Source organism: Macaca thibetana, chromosome 8 (assembly GCF_024542745.1).
Source record: "Macaca thibetana thibetana isolate TM-01 chromosome 8, ASM2454274v1, whole genome shotgun sequence".
Lineage (NCBI taxonomy): Eukaryota > Metazoa > Chordata > Mammalia > Primates > Cercopithecidae > Macaca > Macaca thibetana.
Genome location: NC_065585.1, coordinates 47,517,501 through 47,539,460, shown reverse-complemented (window position 1 = coordinate 47,539,460; position 21,960 = coordinate 47,517,501). Strand labels below are relative to the sequence as shown.

General features: G+C 41.3%; 1 protein-coding gene and 1 pseudogene across 1 annotated transcript in view; one reads left to right on the top strand and one right to left on the bottom strand.

Annotated features, from left to right (window-relative positions):
• Positions 1-21,960, top strand: part of ERICH5 (glutamate rich 5) — a 700,842-nt gene that overhangs the window by 211,970 nt on the left and 466,912 nt on the right. The gene's annotated exons all lie outside the window — the stretch shown is intronic.
• On the bottom strand, positions 15,268-16,136 carry LOC126960654 (40S ribosomal protein S2-like; annotated as a pseudogene).

Below are 21,960 nucleotides of genomic sequence, written 5' to 3'. Positions count from 1 at the left end.
AGACCCTGTCTGTTAAAAAAAAAAAAAAAAAAAAAAGTAGAGAAAATGCAGAATCAATCACTATAATTAGAAAAATCTAAAATATTATAGATTTCCTATTTTATCAGTTTTTTCCACTGAAGAGAATATGTCAACATTTTGTATGCAATCAGAGAAATAATAGGTGCCCAATTGTTGAAAAGACATAACTGCAAATCAAGTCCACCATCACACTCAGATTACTGATAATGTAGATGCTGTCATCCTCATTTTCAGTTTTGGAAAGCACTTATTTATCATTCACTTACGTAACTCTCTTCCCTTCTATAGGTCAAAGCAATATAGATTGTATACATATTCATTCATTTAACAAATGCAGCAGTAAGTTTGACAAACTACTGTATTATATGCCAGACACTGTGATCAGAACTCGGAATACAACTCTGAATAAAACAGACATGGTCCCTGCCTATATGAAGCTCTGGGAGGGACAAATAACTGAACAGATCATTACAATAGAGAGTAAGAAGATATTAGGAATTAATGTAATCTCAACTATGGTGATGACTAGAAAGGGAAATACAGCGTGCTATGAGAGAATATAAGTGGAGTCTAAATTTGAATGTTTATTGTACCAGGAACCTCAGAAATACTTAATGTTGTTAGAATATCCTTATGATCCCTCAAATTTCCCAAACTTTCTTCCAAATAGGCAGTCATGTGATTAGTTTTGGCCAATGGGTTGGGTGGAGAAGTGTATCATTTCTAGGAGGAAGCATTTTTTTTCCTTTTTTTTTTTGAGACAGAGTCTCACTCTGTCTCCCAGGCTAGACTGCAGTGGTGCGATCTTGGCTCACTGCAACATCTGCCTCTTGGGTACAAGTAATTCTCCTGCCTCAGCATCCCGAGTAGCTGGGACTACAGGCGCACACCAGCTAATTTTTGTATTTTTTTGTAGAGATGGAGTTTCGCCATGTTGGCGAGGCTGGTCTCGAACTCCTCACCTCAAGTGATCCACCTGCCTCGGCCTCCTAAAATGCTGGGATTACAGGGGTGAGCCACTGCACCTTGCCAAGCAGGCACCATTTAAGAGACAGAGCTACTCTCTAGCTCTTTCCTCTCCAGCCACTACAGTCATGGAGGCCACGTATTGAGATGAAGTTTCAAAAGATGGAGGTAGCCTACATTGCTAGGTCACAACAAGGACAGGTACCCTGGAAAGTTGCTGACATTCATCAAATGTCCACAACTTTGTTGTGCCAAACCACTGAGATTTAGAAGTTATTACCACAACATGGCCTATTCTTCCTTGCCCATACTCTCAAAGGAGTCACATTCATTCTTATGACATCTCTCCATTTTGCCAATGCAGAAATGAAGACAGAAACATTTAGAGAGTTGCCTAAAATTAGTCAGTAGTGAAATACAACATCCTGCCTTCCACGTAAGAGCTGTAGTCAAAAGATCAGTATTTTTCGAAACCAGATTGAGACATACTAACTTTAAAATCAATCAATTTAAGTCACAGTTAGGAATTTTTATTTTATTTATTTATGTTTGCTATTCCATAGGGGTTTTGTGGATATTTTTATTATTAATTTAGGTTCAGGGGGTACATGTGCAGGTCTGTTACTTGGTTATATTGTGTAAGGCTGAGGCTTGGGCTTCTAGTGAACTCATCACTTGAATAGCGAACACAGTACCCAATAGGTCATTTTTCAGCCTTATACCTCTTCCCTTCCTCCCCCATTTTGGAGTCCCCAGTGTCTATTTTTTCCATCTTTGTGCCCATGTGTACCTATCGTTTAGCTTCCACTTACAAGGGAGAATGAGTAGTTCTTAATTTTCTACTTCTGAGTTACTTCACTTAAGATAATAACCTCCAGCTTTACCCATGTTGATGTAAGGGACATAATTTCATTCTTTTTTATGGCTGCATAGTATTCCCAGGTATATGTGTACCACATTTTCTTTATCCAAACAACTGTTGATGGGTGCTTAGGTTGATTTCATGACTTTACTATTATGAACAGTGATAAACATACAAGTGCAGGTATCTTTTTGATAAAATAATTTATTTTCCTTTGGGTAGATACCCAGCAGTGTGATTGCTGAGTTAAATGGTAATTCTATTTTTAGTTCTTTGAGAAATGTCCATACTGTTTTCCACAGTGGTTGAACTAACTTACATTCCCACCAACAGTGTGTAACCATTGCCTTTTCTCCGAATCCTCCCTAGCATCTGTTATTTTTTACTTTTTAATCATAGCCATTCAGGTCGGGAGCAGTGGCTCATGCCTGTAATCCCAGCACTTTGGGAGACCCAGGCAAGTGAATCACTTGAGTTCAGGAGTTCGAGACCAGCCTGGCCAATATGGTGAAACTCTGTCTCTACTAAAAATACAAAAATTAGGTAGGCATGGTGGCGCATACCTGTAATCCCAGCTACTCCAGAAGCTGAGGCAGGAGAATCACTTGAACCAGGAGGTGGAGGTTGCAGTGAGCCAAGACTGTGCCACTGCACCCCAGAGTGAGACTCTGTCTCAGAACAACAACAACAAAAAAAACCATAGCCATTCTGTCTGGTATGAGATGGTATCTCATTTTGGTTTTAATTTGCATCCCTTTGATGATTAGTGATATTGAGGATTTTTTCATGTGTTTGTTGGCTGCTTGTATGCCTTCTTTTGAGGAATGTCTGTGCATGTCCTTTGCCCACTTTTTAATGGAGTTATTTTGTTTTTTCTTGTTGATTTGTTTAAGTTCACCATCAGAAGTTTTTAAAAAATAAATTAGGACACACTAACCTTGGGTAAAAAACACCAAGGTGCACTCCATTAAGTGTTTTGCTTTAGGAAACTTTTGTTAAAAACATATATACATATAAACATTTTATTACATTACACATACATACACATATGTATGCATCAGAGACCTGTCATGTAAAATGCATTTCTTACTGTGTCATGGACAAATAGATTTGAAAAATATTACATTAGACTGCACAATAATTGTTTAATGAGAGCCATTTAGATGAAGCAATATAAGAATATTAATGAAGTGGCTGGGCACAGTGGCTCACGTCTGTAATCCCAGCATTTTGGGAGGCCGAGGCGGAAGGATCACTTAAGGGCAGGAGTTTGAGACCAGCCTGGCCAACATGGCGAAGCTCCCTCTCTACTAAAAATACAAAAATTAGCCTGACATGGTGGTGGGTGCCTGTAGTTCCAGCTACTCAGGAGCCTGAGGCAGGAGAATCGTTTGAACCCAGGAGGTGGAGGTTGTAGTGAGCTAAGATCGTGCCACTACACTCCAGCCTGGGAGACAAAGTGAGCCTCTGTCCTAGAAAAAAAGAAAAAGAAAATAAAATAGTATTTATGAAGTGAATGCATTGTTTTTATACCATTTAACAAGAAGCTTTGTTATCGGGGAAAACATAGTACAGCATAATTATAGATTCATTCTAAGATGTCACCAAAAAATGTTATTACATAATTAAAGTTAAATGTGTAAAATTAAAGTTAAATGTTTCATAATTGATATTAAATGTAAGAAAATGTTAAGTGGCCAGGCATGGTGGCTCACACCTGTAATTCCAGCACTTCGGGAGGCCAAGGCAGGTGAATTGCCTGAGCTCAGGAGTTCGAGACCAGCCTGAGCAACATGGCAAAACCCTGTCTTTTTTTTTTTTTAATTAAATATATATATATATATTTATAAGAAAACATTAAATGAATCATTGGCAGCAGGAAAACAAAAGTCAGGATTTGGATTCACTCATTCATCCATCCATTCATCCAAAAAAAACATTTATTGAGCATCTGCCAGGTGCCAAATACTGAGCCAGGGTCTGAGAAAATGGCTATGTATAAAACAGAAATGTGTTCTGCCCTTATGGAGCTTATATTCTAAGCAAGGAAGACAGACACGAGATTTTTTTAATACACGTTTAGTTATTGAGCTATGATTGTAGTGAGTGTAAGGAAGAGAAGAAGACCTCAAATGCAGCAGTGTGCTAGTAAATGATTGACAACTGGAGCTCCAAGAAAAAAACTTTTCGCATATCTAGATACATGTGTTTGTTATAAATTTTACTGACATAAAGGATATATAGTACACAATTTTAAAATAACAATAAAACATACAATACTCTATTTTAAATTCAGTGTACACCATTGATTCTCATGGAATGTTTTCACAGGTTTTTTATGAATTCTTTTATCTGTAGCCAATATATGGTTGCAACTAAGGAAAGATTTCATTCTAACATAAGTGTTGGTGGATACTTTCATTTATGTTGAAGAGTAAGATGAAAGAGAAACAATATTTCTGTCAGAACTTGACTCAATTGTCAATTAAGTGAGTGACTTTGCAGAATCAGATTAATAGCTTCAAATACTTGAAGAATATTTTCTCAATTTCTCAATTTTTGTGCTAGTCACAAAGGAACTGTTTTAGCCATGAAACACTTTTAAGTTTAATCTGCATTACTAACATTTTCTCTATCCGTTTTTTAAGTATAAACAACCAGTAAAACAACAAATCACATTCCTGCGACATTTGCAGATTTCCCTGGTGGAAATGTCCATGGGAACACGGTAGCTGATTTCAGCCACCAAGGTGGCATCACAGGACATGGGAACACAGCGTTGGGAAGAGCTTTCTTTGCAGTAGCACATCATTACATAATGTTTCCATCATACAGATGGAATAAATACAAATAACCTCAAGATCTCAAATAATAGTAACACATTGTAAAATAATTGGGGCATGAAGAACTTTTAGTATTGATCTTTGTTTTGAATATAACTTATTTGATTGTAAGGTGTATATAATTTATTTATTATGTATTTATTTATTATTTATTTGTGGAGACAGGGATCTCACTCTGTTGCCCAGGCTGGAGTGGAGTAGTGTGATCTTTGCTCACTGCAGCCTCGACCTCCCGGGTTCAAGTGATCCTCCTAAGTAGCTGGGACTACAGGCGTGTGCCACCACACCCAGCTAATTTTTTTGTAAAGACAGAGTTTTGCCATGTTGCCCAAACTGGGAAGGGGTATATAATTTAATTCTTAATTATGGTTGCGTTTGACAACTGCCCTACAAAATTCTTGAAATTTTAACAATAGGTTCTTTAGAACACACCCTGCCTAAACCCCACAAGATTTGAGAAAGAGTAAACTGAAAATGGGGGAGGATCTTTAGGGAGAAGCGCTGCTCTTATGTGTCCTAGGACAGGGAGGGCTGGATATCATGGAAGACATTGGTGACAGTGGGACCCAAGCCCACTGATGCCAAGTGTAGCTCCCAGAAATTATTCTCCATCAATACCAATAGCCAAGTGAACTTCTCTCTGGCTTCTCCTCCAGAGTAGAGAAAATCCTCCAGAGCAGAGAACAGGCTATGCAGGCAAACAAAAAAAATACTTCTTTTTCTTTTCTTTCTTTTTTTTTTTTTTTTTTTTTTTTCTTACCAGAAGCCCAAACCTCACCAGAACAACAAAATATTTCTAAAATCATTCCTGGCCAGCCACAGTGGCTCATGCCTGTAGTCCCAACACTTTGGGAGGCCGAGCTGCTTGAGCCCAGGAGTTTGAGACCAGTCTGGGAACATGGTGAAATCCCATCTCTATAAAAAATGGAAAAATTAGTCAGGCATGGTGGCAGGCCTGTAGTCATAGCTACCCGGGAGGCTGAGGCAAGAAAATCACCTGAGCCTGGGAGGTCGAAGCTGCAGTGAGCCATGATCATGCCACTGCACTCCAGCCCAGGTGACAGAGAGACAGCTTGTCTCAAAAATAAATAAATAGATACATAAATAAAATCATTCCCTCTTTAGTCCCTTCTCATTATCTCTTTATTCTCCTTAAAACGGCTGCTGGATTTTTTAACATGGAGTATATTTCAGATTTTACTTCTCTTACCTCCAACATCTCTCTATCAGCTTGTTGAAATCCCTTTAACAGCACAAAAATTATTTTATTCCAAAGTTTAATTTAGGCTGGGTGGGTGGGCATAGTGGCTCACACCTGTAATCCCAGCACTTTTGGAGGCTGAGGCAGGAGGGTCACCTGAGCCTAGGAGTTTGAGACCAGCCTGGGCTACAGAGTGAGACCATATCTTTGCAAAAAATAAAAACACTAGCCAGGCATGGTGGCACACACCTGTGGTCCCAGCTACTCAGGAGGCTGAGCAGGGAGGATTGTGTGAGGCCAGGAAGTCAAGGCTTCAGTGGGCTATGATCATGCCACTGCACTCCAGCCTGGGCAACAGAGCAAGATCCTGTCTCAATAAATAAATAAATAAATAGGCTGGGCACGGTGGCTCACACCTGTAAGCCCAGCACTTTGGGAGGCCAAGGCAGGTGGATCACTTGAGGTCAGAAGTTGGAGACCAGCCTGGCCAACATGGCAAAATCCTATCTCTACTAAAAATACAAAAATGCATGTGCCAGGTGTGGTGACTACTCAGGGAGGCTGAAGCATGAGAATCGCTTGAATCTGGGAGGTAGAAGTTGCAGTGAGCCAATATGGCACCATTGCACTCCAACCCGGGCAACAGAGCAAGACCCTATCTCAACATAATTAATTAATTAATTAATTAATTAATTAAAATAAAATTGAATTTAAAAGACTAAAAAATGTGTTTTTAAGTAACACAGTCATGCGAATAGTCCATAGTAAGGGATAGGCTCACAGTCCATCAGTAAATAGTGATGCATGAGATCCTTTCCTGTTTGATAGCCTGATGAGAATACTGGGAAATACAAAGACTACTGAGTAGGGTAGGAAGCCAACTCAGAGAGCTAAAGTTGCTACTGTTTACCAACTTACTTGGACCAAACAGAAGATGTTAATGGGGGTACCTTTAAATATCGTCGCTTGTGGCCGGGCTCAGTAGCTCACATCTGTAATCCCAACACTTTGGAAGGCCAAGGCCGGTGGATCACCTGAGGTCAGGAGTTCGAGAACAGCCTGGCTGACAAAGCGAAACCCCGCCTCTACTAAAAATACAAAAAATAGCTGGGCGTGGTGACATGCACCTATAGTCCCAGTTACTTGGGAGGCTGACGCAGGAGAATCACTTGAGCCCAAGAGGCAGAGGTTGTAGTGAGCCAAGATTGCTCCACTGCACTCCAGCCTGGGCAACAGAGTGAGGCTCGTCTCAATCAATCAATCAATCAATATCATGGCTTCAGACAACACAGCAACATCTCCATAACCCAGCACTTTGTGTTTTAACATAATCCAGCAAAATAAAGGAGTCTCCTTCTCTGCTGGGAGTGGTAGCTCACGCCTGTAGTCCCAGCTATTCGGGAAGCTGAGGATGAGGATCAGTTGAGCCCAGGAGTTCAAGACTGCAGTGAGCTGCTATGATCATGCCACTGCATTTTATCCCAGAAGAGTGAGACCCATCTCCAAAAAAAAAAAAAAAGAGAGAGAAAAAAAAAGTTCATGAATCACTAAAAGGATTCCCTGCAGTAGTTAAGACAAACTTTCATCTTACTAAAAAAGTATGTAATGTTTAAATTACTTTTTAAAACATTACGTTGTAATTATTTGTGTATATGTTTGCCTTCCCCAAAGAGAAGTAAACTTCTCTTCTAAATTGTGTCTTGGGCCGGGCACGGTGGCTCATGCCTGTAACCCCAGTACTTTGGGAGGCCAAGGAAGGCAGATCACCTGAGGTCAGGAATTCAAGACCAGCCTTGCCAAAATGGTGCAACCTCATCTCTACTAAAAATACAGAAAATTAACTGGGTATGGTGGCCAGCGCCTGTAATACCAGTTACTCTGGAGGCTGAGGCAGGAGAATCACTTGAACCTGGGAGGTGGAGGTTGCAGTGAGCCAAGATCACGCCATTGCACTCCAGCCTGGGCAACAAGAGGAAAACTCTGTCTCAAAATAAATAAATAAATAATAATAAATTGTGTCTCCCAAAAATTTGTATGTTGAAGCCCTAACCCCTAATATGTTGGTTGTATTTGGAGTAAAGAAATAATTAAGGTTAAATGAGGTCATAAGAGTGGGGCCCTAATTTGATAGGAGAAACCAGAGGGCTCGCTCGATCTATCTCCAGCATGCTACAAAATTGAGAAGGCAGCTGTCTGCAAGCCAGGAAGAGGGCCCTCTCCAGGACCCAAATCAGCCCACACCCTGATCTGGACTTCTCAGGCCCCAGAACTGTGAGAAATAGGTTTCTATTGTTTAAGCCCCCCAGTCTATGGTATTTTGTTATAGCAGCTGAGGCTGACTAATCCAGAGGGATTCTATGCTATGTATGTTTCTAGATGTGACACATAGAAGCACCCGGCACAGAGAAGGAACTCACAAAGAGGACCTTGAAATAAGTGAGGCAATATATATTGTATCTGTTCTTTGTGTTTAAGATCCTCAGACCCTCAGTCTAGCTTGATTCCCTTCTGTCCATAGCACCAAGAAAAATTATCCTTTTCCACCGTTCACAGGAATCTATCTCACCTAGCAAATAACTCAGGACAAATGTTTAAGAGGCTTTCTGTCCTCACTTATTCATTAATCTCCCCTGTCAGCTAGATTCACTGTTTCTTGATTGATACCTTCTCTAACACAGCTATATCCCATCCAGTGGTATGCTGGTAAATGTTTAACAACCAGCTCTTAGGCAGTGGCATGGGAGAGAGACCCGATTGGTAGGTAGCACTTGCCAGTTTCAGTGGCATAGATATGCTTTAATGAGGGCTGATTTCAAGCTACTAGTGTGACTTCATTAAATGCATATTTGAGAAGAGATGAACATAACAGACTCTCACAACCCTACTTTAGCTCACCATTGATTTTCATCTTATCAATAGACAGTGGTTACCAGCATGACCTTGAAGTTGGACAAAGCTAAAATCTAGTCCCAACTCTACTACTGTGTGATGCTGGGCAACTTGTTTAATGTCTCCAAGCGTCCATTTCCTTATTCATAAACTGGAGATGATAATAGCTACCTTAGTTCATAAGTATTAAATGAGAGAAGGCATATCAAGTGCTTACCACAGTGGCTAGCACATAGTAGGTGCTTAAGAAATATTAGCTATTTCATGTTCAGAAGGCAGATTTTAAAAAAAGAAATATTAACTACTATCATCGTCATCGTCGTCTTTATTAACCCCTACCCTCTGAGGTCACCATTCAGCGCTTACTCAGATCCATAGATATCACCTGCTCATCTGCATGGCTTGCTAGGGGTCACAGGCATCCATACTTCATCTGGTTTATTGTATAATATTTGCATAAACATTAGCACCCAAAAATCCTGTTTTATTTTTGTTACTCAACTTTAAACTAGTAGGACATAGGTCTGGAATATTTGCCACTGACCATGAATGAGACTAATTTACTTCTGTAACAGGAAGAGAGAAACAGAGCCTGCCGTTTGTTGAGTACCTACTTTGTGGCCCACAAGGCCTTGTGCTAGAGATTTTCCCTGTTATCTCAGGTAATCCTCATAACAACCAGGAGATATTAAATATTTGTCTCATTTCTATGGATGAGAAAACTAAAGCTCAAAGAAATTAAGTCACTTGCCTGAGGTCACACAGCTGGTGATAGAAACCCAGGACTCTTCTGGCTGATCCCAAAGACACTCTTGGCAGTGTGCCATGGCACTAACCTCAGTAAGAATACCCAGGTGGTGAGATGACAGGCTAAAGCAATTGAAGAATGCACTGGCTGCCTGCCATACTGGCCAGTAGCGAAGGTCTTGGACAATTAAGTCCAGATTAAATTGAAGCATTTTTGCCCATTATTCTAGTTAAGTTTGAGTTAGCCTGCATGTAACAGAAATTCAATTACAGTGTCTTAAGGAAAATTCTTCTTATGTAACAAGAAGTCCAGAAGGAGGCTCCTTTCACTTCCTGATCATCCATTGTTTGTGTGTGGCTTTCTTCTTCATGGTCATAGAGAGCTACCCCATCTCCAGGTATTACATCCATGTTCCAGGCACAAAGAAGGAAAAACACATCTATTCCTAAATATCCTTTTTTTTTAAATAAGGGAAATCATCAATCTCCCAGAATTTTCATCTTGTGGATCTTGCTTATATCTCATGGGCTGGAACTAGGTCACAAAGCCGCTCCTAGTTGCAGGGGACCCAGAGAAAATTATGTCTCCTTAACTGGACACTCTAATTCTCTAAGCACAATTGAGACTCTGTTACAAAGGGAAATGGAGACCACATACAGGAAAAGCAAGCAACAGGGCGTACCCTTGCATAGATACTCAGAAAAGCCTGGAGTTTTTCAGGGTTCAAAGGAGCATAGAATCATAGGATGAAAATGGAACTTTGTGATCACTGGTCTAGTCCAATTTCTTGCCTAATGAAGGAATTACTCCTTCAACTTCTCTAACAATGATCACCCAGCTTCTGCTGAATACAGATAAAGTGGCAATGTCTGGATGCTTGGCTATTATATGCAGGAGAACAGGATTTAGGGTCAAAGTGTTCGGGTCACATTTTTCTATTGTGTCAATGGGGGCAAGTCCATCCCTTTTGTCATACGTCTCCTCTACATCTTTCAGATTTTTATCCTTACTCAATTCATTGCTAAAAAAAAACTTCCCCCCAAAATTTTTAATTGTTTGTTCCATAAAACTGTATCATTAATACTAACATTGATGTGTTTTTGGTTTTTTTCCTGAGACAAGGCCTTGCTCTGTTACTCAGGCTGAAGTGCAGTGGTGCAATCACAGCTCACTGCAGCCTTCACCTCCCAGGCTCAAGCAATCCTCCCAGGTCAGCCTCTCCTGTAGCTGGGACTACAGGCATGTGCCACCACACCCAACTAATTTTCTTAGTTTTTTGAAGATGGGGTCTCACTATGTTGCCCAGCCTACTCTCAAACTCCTGGGCTCAAGCAATGCTCTCACCTTGGCCACCCAAAGCACTGTGATTTTAGGTGTGAGCCACTGCCACAGGCCTATTAATGTTATTTTTAAATGAATCAATAAAAAATTTTAAAAATTTTCTCAGATTTAATTTCTATTGTAGTAAATATCAATAGTTATAATCCATATAAATAAAAGCTCTTTAGGGTTCTCAATAATTTTTTAGGGTAAATGGGGTCCTGATGCCCAAAATTTTGAGAACCACTAATCTAATTCAGAATCCAAAGGGGGATTTTGAGAACTAGTAATGCCGGCCTAAGACGGTAAATCTACTTATTGGGTAAGTGACTCTACAACATTAAAATAAGAATAAGGATGGTGAAGGCCAGGTGCAGTGGCTCACACCTCTAATCCCAGCACTTTGGAAGGCTGAGGCACAGGATCACCTGAGATAAGGAGTTTGAGACCAGCCTGGCCAACATGGTGAAACCCCATCTCTACTATATAAAAATACAGGAATTAGCCGGGATTGGTGACAGCCACCTGTAATCCCAGCTACTTGGGGGGCTGAAGTGTGAGAATCATTTGAACTGGGAGGCAGAGACTATAGGGAGCCAAGGCTGCAGTTGCGCCACTCCAACCTTGAGCGACAGCACGAGACTCCATCTAAAAAAAAAAAAGAAGAAGAAGAAGAATGGTGAAAGGATGGTGAAGTAACCAAACCCATGCATTAATTATTTTGTGCTTAGTAATAAGTTTCATAAACATCAAGAATATCCTCGTGAGTTTGCAATTGAAGGTGTTTGGAATGTTCAAGAGAATCTGACATATTATAGAAATTTTCCCTTTTTTTAACTTATTGCAGAATGTGTAACAGAGTTTGGTTACATTTATAAACAGTACTTAAATATTTAATATATACTACATTTAGAAATCTGTATATTAATTTAAATGTGTTTAGATTCACAAGAGCTGTGTAAATGCTTACAAAGATTTTGCTTGTTTCAAACCTAACATTTGCACTATTTGAGATATCAGATACATAGTGTTTTATCAATTCTAGATGCACATTTCTTCCTCATTTTAGCAAATGTGCAAAATGGATCTGCATGTCTTACAATCAATATACGATTGTACTGGTGGCAGTTTCCCTTTCTGGTAGTACATAAAATAATGGTGCATTTTACAACTAGTGGCAGTTTAGATTTGATGCTATAGTATGAAACTTGTAAAAGTAGTTTAAAATGTTTAAGAAAACTCAATAAACTACTTTTATTTAGGGAACTTTAACTTGTTAAATTTATAAATTGATGAAACGTGGATTTTTTAGTGAAAGCAATTTTTCTTAATTTTTACAAAAATGTGTAACATTTATTAATAAAATAACAAGTTGTAAATTTAACTAAGAGGCATAAGAGAAACAAAAGTCTCCAATTTATAATTCTAATTAATTGGACATTCATTAAATATAAGCAAATATAGGCAGCCCTTTCCATGCATAATTTCACCCTCAGCTAAAAACTCAAAAGATGTCATAGAATGGCATGCAGAATGGGGTAACAATCTGCATTGAGAGTTCTTAGTACCAATGGGTTAAGAAATATATTATTGGCTGGGTGCCATGGCTCATGTCTGTAATCCCAGCACTTTGGGAAGCCAAGGTGGGCGGATCACTTGAGGTCAGGAGTTCGAGCCCAGCCTGGCCAACATGGTGAAACCTCATCTCTACCAAAAATACAAAAGTTAGCTGGGTGTGGTGGCACATGTTTGTAATCCCAGCTACTGAGGAGGCTGAGGTGGGAGGATCACTTGAACCCAGGAGGTAAAGGTTGCAGTGAGCTGAGATCATGCCACTGCACTCCAGCCTGGGCGATGGAGTGCGACTCCATCTCAAAAATAGTAATAATAAATTAGCTGGGTGTGGTAAGGCACACCAGTAATCCCAGCTACTCAGGAGGCTGAGGCAGAAGGATCACTTGAGCCCAGAAGTTCAAGTGAGCTACGATTGTGCCATTGCACTCCAGTCTGGGCAATAGAGAAAGCCCCTGTCTTTAAAAATGTGTGTGTGTGTGTGTGTGTGTGTGTGTGTGTGTGTGTGTGTGTATAATATATATATATAGGCCTTACACAAACTTTTGGACTTTTTTTCCATAACAAAAATGTTATATACAAGGAGTCCAACTGCCCTGGATAATATGTGGTGAGTTTACAAAGGTTATCCTAGGGGAACACTCATTGTAAGCACTACAAAGACAGAAGAAAATCACCTTACTAGAGGAAATTCTCTGACTGTAATGGTATTACCTACAAAAGCAAGAAGCAAGCCAATGAGAACACCTTGGTGTGAACCCCTTGGCTTGCCTGTAGTTAATAATATTACCGGGGCCGAGCACAGTGGCTCACACCTGTAATCCCAGCACTTTGTGAGACTGAGGCGGGTGGATAACTTCAGTTCAGGAGTTCAAAACCAGCCTGATCAACATGGTGAAATCCTGTCTCTACTAGAAATACAAAATTAGCCAGGCGTGGTGGTGCATACCTGTAATCCCAGCTACTTGGGAGGCTGAAGCAGGAGAATCGCTTGAACCCAGGAGATAGAGGTTGCAGTGAGCCAAGATTGCACCATTGCACTCTAGCCTGGACAACAAGAGCGAAACTCTGTCTCAATAATAATAATAATGATAATATTACCTGCCATTCAGGTTATCAAGCTTGAGTCCTTCTCTGTTCTCATATCCAATCAACAGCCAAATTTTGGTTCTTTGTTTCACAGAGCTTGTCTCTACCCTTCCCACCCCATTCTCACAGCCACCATGACACAATCCAGCCTTTATTCCTTCCCATGAAATGCCTTCTAATTATGGAAACATTTAAAAGTTCAAAATCTAAGTGTGACAGGCATCTCTCTCTTGATTATTACAAAATTTAATTTAAATAAAAGGTTTGTTTTGCTTTTTTAAGGCGTTATCTATTTTGTCTTCAGCAGATCCCTAAAGAACTAATACAGTACCTGTATGTGGAAACAGTATCTTAAGAGTTCTGCAGTTCTCTTTGCAACGCCCAATCTTTGGTCTCCTGCTGGGACACCGGTCCTTCCAATGTCCATCCACTGTCCCTTCTAAAGCGTCAGAACAGAAGACTCAGGCTGCCCTCACAGTTGCTCTCAGAATGACCAGCTCAGCCTCTCCAGCCAGGGTCAGAACACCCCAACAAGACCTTCACAGCCAATCAGCTGTTTCTTCTGGCTCCCTTTCAGTCCCAATCTGTAGTCTGTTTAAAGGACTGAAAGTTAAATTTGAGCCAAAGAAATAGCTAGAAGGTGACAACAGCTAAGTCCCCACGGCTTTAAATAGAGGGAGCCGTGTAAGGAGAAGCCTCCCTGGAGGCGCCTACCCGATGAAAGGGATCTCAGGAAAGTCACTGTCTGTGCATCATTCACGCGTGCACGGGAGTCAAAGGCCAGGGCGCAGCCAGTTTAGGAAAACAGTGGAGGCAGCAGTGTCTGGCTTTGCTGGGAGACAGATTACTGTCGTTATAATGTATGGGAAACATTCCATTTGTTATGCCAGAGAAAAAGATATTTCACACAACAAATAAGAGGAATGGATCTATTGGTCAGTTATTTCATCTTACTTCAGGAATTACTGAACTTCAGATAAATGATTCTTCATCGTGGAAGATATTTGTTGCCAAAGAGTCCTCTGAAGATAAGGCCAGGCAGGCCTTAAATGTGTGAAATACAAATGTGTAAAATAGAAGTTAACAGGTGAGTGCACCCCCACCTAAAGGCATTCAGATTTTAAGATATTTGAAAACATTGATCTGGTCATACAAAACCAAAACATAGCTGTATGCAAATCTGGCACACAGATGCCGGCTTTCCTCTCTGGCTCTCAGGTTAAGCAAAGAGATTATTAAAATAATCAAAGATCTGGAAACATTTTTGTTTCTTTCTTAACTACGTGGTTTAATTTTAGACAGCACGGGTTGACTCCCTGCTGTGAAAGATGAGGTGATTACACTCAAAACAATTTCTCCTACCTACATTTTTCTCCATTTCTCTTCTCATTAATTATAATATATTTTACTTTGCCAGGTTATAAACCATCACATCATGTTCTGTAATTATGATACCCCTAGTTACTTAGTTTTTGTTCCATTTTTAAAAGGGTCTAATGCTCATTTCCAGTTCTTTTACCACTCCTACATTCTTGATTTTGATTCATTTCTTTGGCTGGATTTCAACGTCCAATGGTTTTGTTCGTTAGAGGCTTACTTCTATATCTTTTACACACTAGATTCTAAGTAATACTTTCCCTCTGTCTTTTCATATTTGAGAATGCCTGCTTGTTGACTTTATAACTGAACAGTTTTGTTGGACTACACTTTTTTTTTTAACCAGCTTAATTCATTTTATTTTACTTGTATAAAAACCTTATGTTGTAGCCACAGCTGGAGCCTGGGTCCTCTGCACGTAGACTCTGGGGTGGGTCTTGACAAGGTGGTCAGTGAATTCATGATAGGGAGACTTGTTGAATCCAGCCTCCTTCCAGAGGTCGGGGGTCAAGTAGCTGTAGGTCTTGGAGATGGCATCAAAGGTGGCCTTGGCAAAGTTGCCCAGGGTGGCAGTGCAGCCCTCAGCTGAGGCGTGCAGTCATGGATACTGGCCATCATCAGCAGCTTCTTAGCTACCAGGGTCGAGACGATGCCAGTGTCCCGGGCGCAGGGATGAGGTGCACCAGCACAGAGCCGCAGCGGCCTGTCAACTTGCAAGGGACGGTGTGGGGCTTGCCCAACTTGTGTCCCCAGTAGCCTCTGCGCACGGGGACAATGGAGAGGTTGGCCAGGATAATGGCCCCTCAGGTGGCAGTGGCTACCTCCTTGGAGCACTTAACACCCAGACCAACGTGGCCATTGTAATCCCCTATGGCCACCAGCGCCTTGAACCTGGTGTGCTGGCCAGCACGGATCTGCTTTGGCACCAGCATAATCTTCAAAACCTCATGCTTGAGAGAGGCCCCCAGGAAAAAGTCAATGATCTCAGACTCCTCAATGGGCAGGGAGAAGAAATAGATCTCCTCCAGGGACTTGATCTTCATGCCCTTGACCAGGCTGGCCCAGCTTGGTGATGGGCATCTACTCCTTGGCCTTGGCCTTGCCTCCGCAAGCTCTGCGGCCTCGGCCACGTCCATCCCCAATCATGGCAGCAACCCCGGCCGAGGATGCCACTGCCGCAGCCTCCGCAGAAGATGCCGCGGTTCCCCATCCCAGGGCCCCTTTCTCTCTCCGCTGCCCCCGAGCCATCTACCATTTGGTGTTTTCTCGGAGAAGAAGCGGGCTACACTTTCTTGTCCTCAGAAGTTAGTGGATATTGCTCCATTCCCTTCTGTACTACAAGCCCAGCCCACTTTCCCTCCTTATAGGAATAAGTGTATTAACATGCATAATATATGAGTATTTTATATATAATATATATATTTATGAGACTCTATATAATATACATATTTCTTATTATTTTACAGTCTATGACCTCCATATTGATTGCCTTCCACTTATTTTAATCTCCTTGTCCATTTTCTCTGCATTTACTGATTATTATTGTTGTTGTTTTTATCTTTTTTTTTTTTTCCAGAGACAGTGTGGTCTCACTCTGTCACTCAGGCTGGAGTGCAGTGGTGTGATCATAATTCACTGCAACCTCGAACCCCTGGGCTCAAGCAATCCTCCTGCCTCAGCCTCCAGAGTAGCTAGAACTACAGGCATGCGCCACCCCACCGAGCTAATGTTTTGCAGAGGCAGGGTCTCACTATGTTGGCCAGGCTGGTCTCAAACTCCGGGGCTCAAGTGATCCTCCCACCTCGGTCTCCCAAAGTGCTGGGATTACAGGCATGAGCCACTGTGCCTGGCCCTGCATTCGCTGATTATTGTCAGCATTTCCTCCATGACACTAATTCTATTTTCAGTCATGTCTATCCTGTTCCCTGCTCTTCCTAAATTATTTATTAGATCTATGGTGGCTGTCTTTGGGGTCTCAATTAGTTTCCTTAGCTCTGAAAATTTCTCCATTCTTTTCATTCTGTTATTTTATTACCTCATTTTGGGGCCTTAGTTTTCTAGAATAATAGTACCATAAAATTATCCTATATCTTTTTTGTTTGTTTGTTTGTTTGTTTTGAGATGGAGTTTTGCTCTTGTTGCCCAGGCTGGAGCGCAATGGCATGATCTCGACTCACCGCAACCTCCACCTCCCAGGTTCAAGCGATTCTCCTGCCTCAGCCTTCCCAAGTAGCTGGGATTATAGGCATGTGCCACCAAGCCCAGCTAATTTTGTGTTTTTAGTAGACATGGGGTTTCTCCGTGTGGGTCAGGCTGGTCTCAAACTCCCGACCTCAGGTGATCCGCCCACCTCAGCTTCCCAAAGTGCTGGGATTACGGACGTGAGCCACCGTGCCCCGTCGTTATCCTATATCTTAAAGTACTTCCAGAGGATCTTTTCTGTTTGTTTGGAGGAGGTGTATTTTCATTATTTTAAAAGCTATTTTTCACCTTTAAACACTTGTCTTTTTACACCATGTTTTGTCTTCTTTCTTTCTTCTTTTCTTCCTCTTTTTATTTTTCTCATTCTTCTTCTTTTCCTTCTCCTTCTTTTTCTTCCTGCTCTAATGTGTTTGCTTACTTGCCTTGCCTTTATTTCTTCCATTCTTCTTTTAAATTACATAGCTCTGGCCGGGCTCAGTGGCTCACACCTGTAATCCCAGCACTGTGGGAGGCCAAGGCAGGTGGATCACCTGATGTCCAGAGTTCAAGACCAGCTTGGCCAACATGGTGAAACTCCGTCTCTACTAAAACTACAAAAATTAGCTGGGCATGGTGGCACACGCCTGTAATCCCATCTACTCAGGAGGCTGAGGCAGGAGAATTGCTTACACCTGGGAGGTGTCAGTTGCAGCGAGCCGAGATTGTGCCACTGCACTCCAGCCTGGGTGACAGAATGAGACTCTGTCTCACATGGAAAAAAAAAAAAAGAAAAATTGCATAGCTCTGTACTGATTTGACTTCTCATTGGGTCTGATATAATGTTTCCACATTAATATTCAGAGCCAGTCTGTCTGCTTCATTTGGAGCTATTTAAGTTGTTGGTGTTGCTTTCAATCCACTTATCTTTAGCCTGAGGACATGGTGAGGGTCATGTGAAGGGAGACCCACAGTAGGTCAAGAGGAGCTCTGATTTCTCAAGTCCAGTTAAACATCCTGTACCAGTGCCCCCCGCCGCCCCCCGCTCCCCCCCCGCCCCCACCCAGCTAGCTGTGGGTATATCCGTCTTGTTCTTCTAACTCATCACAGAGACCTGGAAAGATGGGAGCCAGGGAGGCCCTTCCTGCCTCTGTCAGGCCCGGAGGGGTAAGCAGGGTCTGCCACACTTGAGGCATTTCCTTTACTTTTCCCAGGGCCACCTACTCACTCCTTCCAACTGTTTCTTTCTAAATTGGAAGACATTCATAAAAATTATCAGAGTTCTCAGCATTATTCCTGAGGGGCGGGTGTGAAAAAAAAAGCTACCCCAACAATATCACTTTCCTTGGCTCTCACTTTTTGGAGTTTATGGTGTAAAGTTGTTCTCCTTTGTTTTTTGTTTTTTCACTACTTCTGTTTATTTCATTAAATTTGGAGGCAGATGATTTAATCTGACTTTATTTTGCCACTTGCATTCAGAGATTTCTTTGCTTTTTATACTGTCAAATTTTATATACTTACATAATGTAAGGATACAAAATACCTAGAGAACTATTACCAATACATAACTTTTTTAAAAGCAAAAAATCTCCATTCTGTTTATTGCTCTTAAATAAACGTTCCTCAGAACTGCTACTGTGTGACAGTTAAAGAGCCAGCATAGACCTCAACCCCCAAACTCCGGACCCTGACGGACCTGTGTTTAAGATCCCAACTCTGCCACTTGCTAGTTGTGGGATAACTGACCAAGTTACCTAATGCTCAGTTACTTTTAATGGCAAAGCCACAATTACTTTTGCACCAACCTAATATTAAAAAGGGGATGATAATAATACCTACCTCATCAGTTGTGAGGATTAAATGAAATAATGCACACTAAATGCTTGCCACGGTGCCTGGCACGGAACCCACCTATTTTCTAGGTTTTGCATGCTGCTTCCCCTTTCCGTGACGCAGGCCATGGAAAAGAAATGTTTTGAATTAAAGGAACCTTAAAGGTTATCTTATCCAAGTCTCTCACATCACAAAAAAAGAATTAAGATCATGAGAAATTGCATCAGATATATTATACCTACTCCTCAATACTGTGACACTGGAATTAGATTCTTGATCAATGGACATGAACATTCTGATCCTTGTGAAGGGGCGTTTCTCGTTGTAAATTATTAACTAGATATCCAATTTATTAAAAACACAACCAAATCATTTCAACAGGACCTGTGACAACAACCTGAGACCTCTGAATCTAGGTCCAGTGTACTCTCCACTAATTGACAGCTTCACTTATATTATTAAAGGAACTATCTTCAATCCCATGAAGGATGACAAAAATATTTATATAAAGAAGTGTAAAATTTTAAAAATAAAGAATTAGGCCAGGTGCAGTGGCTCACATCTGTAATCTCAGCATTTTGGGAGGCTGAGGCAGGCAGATCACCTGAGGTCAGGAGTTCGAGACCAGCCTGGCCAACATGGTGAAACCCCATCTCTACTAAAAATACAAAAATTAACCAGGCATGGTCACGTGTGCCTGTAGTCCCAGCTACTCAGGAGGCTGAGGCAAGATAATTGTTTAAACCTGGGAAACGGAGGTTGTAGTGAGACGAGATCGTGCCACTGCACTCTAGCCTGGGCAACAGAGCGAGACCCAGTCTTAAATAAATAAATAAATAGCCAGGTACAGTGGCTCATTACCTGTAATCCCAGCAGTTTGGAAGGCTGAGGTGGGAGGACTGCTTGAGCCTGGGTGTTCAAGACCAGCCTGGATAATACAGCAAGATCTTGTCATCACTAAAAAAAAAAAACAAACAAAAAAACACCTTAAAAACAAAACTTAGCTGAGCGTGGTGGTGCCCTGGCAGAAACATGCCTAAGCCTGGGAGGCAGAGGTTGCAGTGAGCAGAGATCATGCTGATGCCCTCCAGCCTGGGCAACAGAGCAAATACCCTGCCTCAAAAATAAATAAATAAATAAATAAATAATTTTTATAAAAAGAAATAAAGAAATTTTATTGGGGTTTTTAAAAGTATGTTAAAGTGGATAAGGAGACATATCATTAAATATCCAAACTATTCAAAAGATACAGGACTCTCACAGAGATACACTAAGCTTGTGAAGGCTTAGCTACTAAAAAGAAGGAAAAGATATAGATATAGATATAGATATATAAAGATACACTAAGCTAATGAAAGTCTTACCTTTGTCCATACCCACTAGTATAAAAGTTTTAACACAAATTTATAATTCATCATAAGATATTCATTTAAAGGTCACAGAACTAAAAATGTAATGTAATTAGCTCAAAAAAAGTAATGAATCCTTAGAGGAAAAAAATATTTAATATATTAGACCACGGTGACTTGCACCATCCTAATAATGTACATTACCTCCAACCCAGATGTTCTTAGCCTAAAAGATGTCAGAGAAGGAGCAGCCTTGGGGAATACATTTCACTACATAAAGCTCCTGTGCCACTCAAGCCTCTTTGGTGCACAGCCACCAGGTGCTCTTCTTCGTGCAACATGACACTCAGACCCTGCCCTCCTCAGCTCACACCCTAAAAATGGCCCCTGGTTGTTCAGATTGTATTGTTGCTGATATTCTTGTCTCACTATTCCAGCATGAAATATAGATGCCATTAATTCAAATTTGTCTTACTCCTAATGTGACAACCAGTTAACCAGATAAACAGGTCAGCTTTAAATGGTTAAGAGATAAAGGAAACTAAGGCCAGGTGCGACGGCTCACACCTGTAATCCCAACACTTTGGGAGGCTGAGGCAGGTGGATCCCCTGAGTCAGGAGTTCAAGGCCAGCCTGGCCAACATGGCGAAACCCCATCTCTACTAAAAATATAAAAATTAGCTGGGTGTGGTGGCGGGTGCCTGTAATCCCAGCTACTCAGGAGGCTGGGGCAGGAGAATCACTTGAACCCAGGAGGCGGAGGTTGTGGTGAGCCAAGATCACACCATTTGCACTCCAGCCTGGGTGACAAGAGTGAAACTTCATCTAAAAAAAAAAAAAAAAAAGAGAGAGACAGATAAAGGAGACTAGACATACAACATCCCACTCCCTTCCCCTCTCTGGAAATATATATGAGTAAGACTGACGCTTTCAGATATGGTGTCTTCACCTTTATTGCTTAACCTAAAGAAATGCCTTCAGTGGTTAAGAAAAAAAAAAAATTCTTGCTACAGGAGGCAGAAGAAAGCCATGGCATCCCATATTTGTTAGAGGTAACTAAGGGCTATAGTAGACTACTACAATAAACATGGGCAGGGCATGGTGGCTCATGTCTGTAACCCCAGCACTTTGAGAGGCCATGGTGGGAGGTACCCTTGAGGCCAGGAGTTCAAGACCATTCTGGGCAACATGGTGAGACCTTGTCTCTACAAAATTAAAAAATTAGCCAGGTATGGTGGCACGCATCTGCGGTCCCAGTTATTCGGGAGGCTGAGGTGGGAGGATTGCTTAAGCCTAGGAGGTCGAGGTTGCAGTGATCTGTGACAGCACCACTGCACTCCAGCCTGGGTGACAAAGTGAGACCCTGTTTCAAAAAAAAAAATATATATATATACACATATATATATATATATATATGTATATATAGAGAATATGTCTGGGTGAAATTTGGAGTACTCCTCAAAGAAGCCCAAACATATGGTTACTTAGTCCTGGTCTGTCATCAAACATCCAAAGCCACAGTACCTCTAGTATTGCAGGAGATGGCCACCCGCAGGTACTCCCTTACCGCCTGCTGAGGTTCTGCTGCTCCCAAATGGACTACAGCAGAGAAGTATTATGTGATTTCATTTTCCTGCTATGCTAGGACCCCTGACCTTTCTGATTATCCTTTTCTCTGGGCCACTTGGACCCAGGCTGGGACTCCATGCTTC